Below are 6000 nucleotides of genomic sequence, written 5' to 3'. Positions count from 1 at the left end.
TTCAAATCTCGCCGTAGCCAGCTTTGTCTTTTATTTTTCGGGGTCAATAAAATAAAGTACCAGATATATACTAAGGTCAATATAATCGATTATCCCCCCCCCCTACTGTCTTTGTGTCGGAATTTTAAAAAAAGCATTCTTTAGTTACATCGCAACATTCTGAGTTCAAACCCCACCGAGGTTACCTTTCATTCTTCCGTGATCGATAAAAATAAAATATCAGTCAGATATTAGGGTCCAGGGATCGATACGATCGACTGAGACCTTGTGCTTGTGTTAGAAATCATTAGTGAGTTGTAACCTTTTACTTTCTGAGTTCAAATCTCACCTATTCCATTCTCCTAACGTTTCTTCCAGCTCGCCGCCTTTTAACATATTGCATGTCGGACAATGTTGTAGTAGTAGTAGTAGTAGCGTGTTGGTGTGTTTGTGTTTTAATTTACTCGACGTCGCTAGGTTGTAATATGCGTTACATTAATTTTAAATTTCCTGTAAAGAAATCTGGGCCATAAGACCTCAAAATTGAGCTGAGTGACAGAACAGTAAATAATGAGTAGGAGAATCGTATTTCAGTTTCATTTTCCCGAGTCTTTTAAAGAAATAAGCTGAGGGATTTTGTTGGTATTTATAGATTCGTGTGTGCTTCGAAATCCATTCCCATTCTCACAAAAGTTTATAAAATTCCTGTGACATCAACCAATTCATTGCACGTTTCAAACGCGCGCGCGTTCACACGTACCCATTCACCTTTTTGTTGTTGTTTTTTTTTCTGTCGGTCAAATGACCTGCGGCTATGCTGGTGCACCGTCTTGAAGAGTTTAAACGGTCAAATTAACATCAGTACTTATTTGTCGCTTTCTTATTGCCAAACAAATCAAGCTGTGAAGGATAAAACACACAAACAAAGAAGCACAAATGCACATACACACGCACGCAGTCATATCTTCATGTACGGATATATGCAGTAATCCCTCGACTAACGCAGGTGTTACGTTCCAAAAGCCCCCTGCGATAGGTGAAAATCCGCGAATTAGAAACAGTAATGTACTGTATATTTTTATAATTTACATATATTTATTTTATTATAAACGCAAAACAACACCACAGAGGAATCGACGTGAATTTAAATAATAAACCGCGATAGGTGAACCGCGATATAGCGAGGTATTACTGTACATGATGTCTAGAACCCGACTTAGAACGATGCCATTCAAAGCGTGATTTTTCTCTGAAACATGAGCAGAAACGATACTCTCTTTTCCGATGGTTTTTAACGTTATATTTCTTATCTAATATCTGAAGAACAGAAGCGTTCTCGTCTTGTCTTGGCGCCAGATTTCGAAAACTCTGAAGTCGAGTGTTTAACCTTGGCAATAGAAACTTTGTTTACAAACCCTCATTAACTGATCATCAAAATTTCTCTCAGCCGTAATGACAGTTCGACTACACCTCTTGGCGATAATAGTACAAACAGAAACAGGATCCCCAGAAAGAAAAAAATACTCACCAGGAGCATCAAAAGACTTGATAAAAGAATAAACCAATTAAAATACTCCCACATACAACATCTGCAGACCAACATGAAAACCTGCACTGAAAATCAAATATACTCTATATAACCGAACTTTCCAAAGTCACAAGACAGCAGTAAAAAGAAAATATTCGCCGATGACTCTAAGCTCCAGAAAATCATCAACGGAGAAGACCGAACTGGACTCCAGTCTGATGTATATGCTGTGAGTCAATGGGAAGACAGAACCAAAATGCAACTAAACGAGGGAAAATTTGAGCTGATGAATTTTGGAAGAAAGACCATGCTAAAGCAGTTATACTCTCTTCCTTCGCGGGAACCTCTCCCAGCATCTAATAATATCAGAGACCTAAGAGTAATTGTTGATAACAATCTCAGCAGGAGTGTCCGCATCCACAATAAGGTCGATATAACTCGTAGGATGAGCTCCTGGATCCTAAGAACCTTCCGGTCCAGAAAACAAGGCCCTGTCCTATTTAACATTGTCCCCAAAAGAGATCAAAGAGGAGAAGGATCTCATCACCTTTAAACGGAATCTGAACAGATTTCTTCAAGGAATATCAGATAAGCCACCTGTACCTGGATACAACTCACTCAACAAGAACTCCTTACTCGAATGGACCATGATGCCACAAAACTTGACTTAAAAAGGATTTAGATAATCCGATCAGGAGGTGCTATTAAGTTAGACATGGCCTGGACCAATCTTTGGTCGAAACGTATCTAAGTTTATATTCTTTTACTTGTTTCAGTCATTTGACTGCGGCCATGCTGGAGCACCGCCTTGAAGTGTTTTTTGTCGAACAAAGCTAGCCCAGGATTTAGCCTCGTACTTATTCTATCGGTCTCTTTTGCCGAACCGTTAACTTACGCGGACATAAACACACCAACACCGGTTGTCAAGCGGTGATGGAGAGACAAACACTCACATACACATATATAGGACGGGCTTCTTCCAGTCTCCGTCAGCCAAATCCACTCACGAGGCTATAATAGAAGACAAGGTGCCACGCAGTGGGACTGAACCTGGAAACGTCGTAGAGATGATCATCTGCAGGAATGCTTTCGATCCTATCTCCCCCATCAGGGATGACCTTGGGCTAAACAACAATAACGACCTCTTCAGTGTTTTTCCTGTTGTTGTTGTTGTTGTTGTTCTGGGTGCCGTTGCTGCTGCTGCTGATTATAATGAGGATGATAAGCCGTATTTGGTGCGCGTTTAGTAATGTAAATGGTGGTGGCGATGGCGGGGGGGGGGGGCGCTTTCCTGTTTGCGGTAATGATGTCAGCAAATTTGCCATTACACTTTCGTTGTTGTTGATGTTGCTACTGCTGCTGCTGCTGTTATTGTTATTAGTATTGTTGTTGTTGTGGTGGTGGTGGTGGTGGTGGTGGTTGTAGTGGTGGTGGGTTGCGTTGTTGCTGTCCGATGCGGTTATTAGTTTTTAATCGACATTCAATAATGCGTTAAATGCAAACGATGAGACTGGCTGGAATTGGTTGGGGGAGGGGCTGTGGGGCCGGGGGAGCGGGATGGCGGGAGCAAAATAAGAAATAACACCACCACCACAAACACCGCAATAAAAATTTTAAAAAAGAACAACACGATAATTACAACTTTACACCGACTACCACACTGACTATCATCCCAACCACAGCCACTAACACCCATACTACAACAAGCACAATCAACATTGTATAAATATAAGCGCAGCCGTCTCCGTCGCCGCCACCGAGCGAACGAAGGAGCTTCGGGATGATCGCTCAACGTGTTAGAAATAGCAGCCAAATGTCCTTTGAGAGTCACATCTGCTCCGCTTTTGTGACTATCAAAATGATACTCTACTCTAGATCAGCGGTTCCCAAATTTTTTCCCTAACAAGGACCCGTTTTATTTAAATGAGTTTTCCCACGGGCCCCTTTTAATATGCTTACCCTCGTATATATTAGGCGCAGGCGTGACTGTGAGGTAAGAAGCTTGCTTCCCAACCACACGGTTCTGGGTTCGGTCCCACTGTGTGGCACCTTGGGAAAGTGTCTTCTACTATAGCCTCGGGTCAACTAAAGCCTTGTGAGTGGATTTGGTAGACGGAAACTGAAAGAAGCCCGTCGTATATGTGTGTTTGTCCCTCCAACATTGCTTGACAACTGATGGTGTGTTGTCAAGTCCCCGTAACTGGGCGGTTCGGCAAAAGATACCGATAGAATAAGTACTAGGCTTACAAAGAATAAGTCCTGGGGTCCATTTCTTCGACTAAAGACGGTGCTCCAGCATGGCCGCAGTCAAATAACTGAAACGAGTAAAATACGAAATTTTGAATTTAGTTCACGTACCCCGAGTTCTACCTCTGCGCCCCTCGCAGGGTGTCCGTGGACCCCAGGTTGGGAACTACTGTTCTAGATTATGCGATATTGATTTCCATTAACATAGGAACGACAGGATGGTCACGGCCGGAACATTTTCGATTATCTCATAGGTATGCTTGATTAGAGCTTATCTACAGCTAAGCAGCCTCATACTAACTCCTCAACATTACAACGAACATACCGCTAATCTTTACAATCACGGCTACCACCACCACCTCCGCTACTGTAACCAATGCTATCTCATCACTAAAGAACACCACCAACAACAACAGCACAAACAATACTTGACTGAGAACAACAAAAATGTTCTTGTGACCGCATTTTCTCATTTGGTACCAGGAAGCTTTAGAAGCTCGACATTTCATAAGTAGCAGCAGAGTGTGAAGCCAATGATATCGCGTACGGCCTGTTTGTGTGAGTGGTGACTCAAGTATGCGTTGCGTTTTATCTTCGAAGCCGAGATGTTTACAAAAGCAGCATTGTAATGTGTGCGTGTGAGGGGGGCAGAGGGCGTCCTCGTAAATGTGGCTTCTTTTTTAATTCTTTTTATCGTAGGCGCAGTTGCGTGATAAAAAGTTTCTTTTCCAACCAACCACATGGTTCCGGGTTCAATACCTCTGTGTGGAACCCTGGGCAAGTATCTTCTACAATAGCCTCGGGCCAGCCAAAGCTTTGTGAGTGGATCTGGTAGACGGAAACTGAAAGAAGCCCGTCATATGTGCGTTTGTGTGTGCGCGCGCCTGTTATTTTCTTTTTCGTGCTGTTTGTCTCTAACTACCTTTGAGGTGAACATTGAGCACAACAAAGTCTACAACATCACACATTTCACCCTCAAACCAATGAGGGAACTTCTAAAAGGTTGCTTGACCTGCTAGTAATAGCACCCAAATTTCCCTCTGAACCCATTCTTGAAAAAGGACACTGGATGGTCACGAATGGTAAACTTTTGATCACAGGCTCACTCATTCAGGACTGACCAGGAGTTAAACAATACTAAATCTATTATTAATACTACTCTATCACCAAACACCACAACCAATACTACCAACATCACAACTACCACTACCTTACACCCACTACTACTGCTGCTGCTATCAACAACAGCACTAATAGCATTACCACCACTGCTACAACCAAATGTAACTACCACTACCACCAACACCTCTACCACTTCCACAGCCACCACCAGTTAACGCCAATCTCACGTCTCTCGCTGCCAATTTCACACTGACCGCGTTTTACAGTTCAACTAATCAACTCCACTGATTGTTGTCTTCTCCACAGCCTCTCTTTCTCACTCACTGACAATCACAGAGGTGGTATGCGTGGTAGTGGAGTGTAGAAGAGGTGGTGGTGTATCTGTGGATGTAGCTGTTGTAGTGATTCGGTGGTGATTAGTGTCAGCGTTGTAAACAATGGTAGTATGGGAGCTGGTTGTAGTGTGATTATTGTGATAGATGTATTTGTTGTAGTGTTGTTGTCATAGCTGTGTTGTGGTAGTTGTGATTGATGTTGTGATGTCTTTGAACTCTCTGGAACATTCAATTGTTTAATCAACTTGTTAAAATAGTATATGGCTGAGTATTCCACAGATATGTGATTCTGTAGCAAAAGTCAGTGACACAACATACAAGATGGCAGCTCATTGAAGTACCTGTACAATCCAGCTGTCAAGCTTCCACACAGTTTCCTTCTATCAAAATTCCGTTCACAAGCTGAGACGATATTATGATAAAATAGAATTAAAGAAAAAAACATTGGTCTCAGATGCCAGACAATAGAATTGAACCAAGAACCCAGGATTGCAAAGCAAACTTCATAATGACTGCAGCACTTTCAGTCGACCTCATCCAAAATGGCTTCCTCCCTCTCAGTTATCAACTCCTTGCAAAACAGAAGCCATTTCTTGTTCCATCATTGAAGGCAATAAAAAATTTGTCCTTTTGAAAGCCATGGAAGTCTGAGATGTTTTGGCATATTTGACAAGTTTTAACCCTTTGGCCATATCAAGCTCAAATATTCTACCTTCTGTGTGTTCAAACCAGCCAGATCCAGCCTCTCACACCTACCCTACAATGTCATTCTAAGAACAAGCAATCACA

General features: G+C 42.3%; 1 long non-coding RNA gene across 1 annotated transcript in view; it reads left to right on the top strand.

The window, feature by feature from the left end:
• Positions 1-6000, top strand: part of LOC149133159 (uncharacterized) — a 23032-nt gene that overhangs the window by 15811 nt on the left and 1221 nt on the right. The window lies entirely within an intron of this gene.

The sequence above is a fragment of the Octopus bimaculoides genome, chromosome 11 (genome assembly GCF_046866305.1).
Source record: "Octopus bimaculoides isolate indiv1 chromosome 11, ASM4686630v1, whole genome shotgun sequence".
NCBI classification, from domain to species: Eukaryota; Metazoa; Mollusca; class Cephalopoda; order Octopoda; family Octopodidae; genus Octopus; species Octopus bimaculoides.
This window is presented reverse-complemented; position numbering and strand designations above follow the sequence as displayed.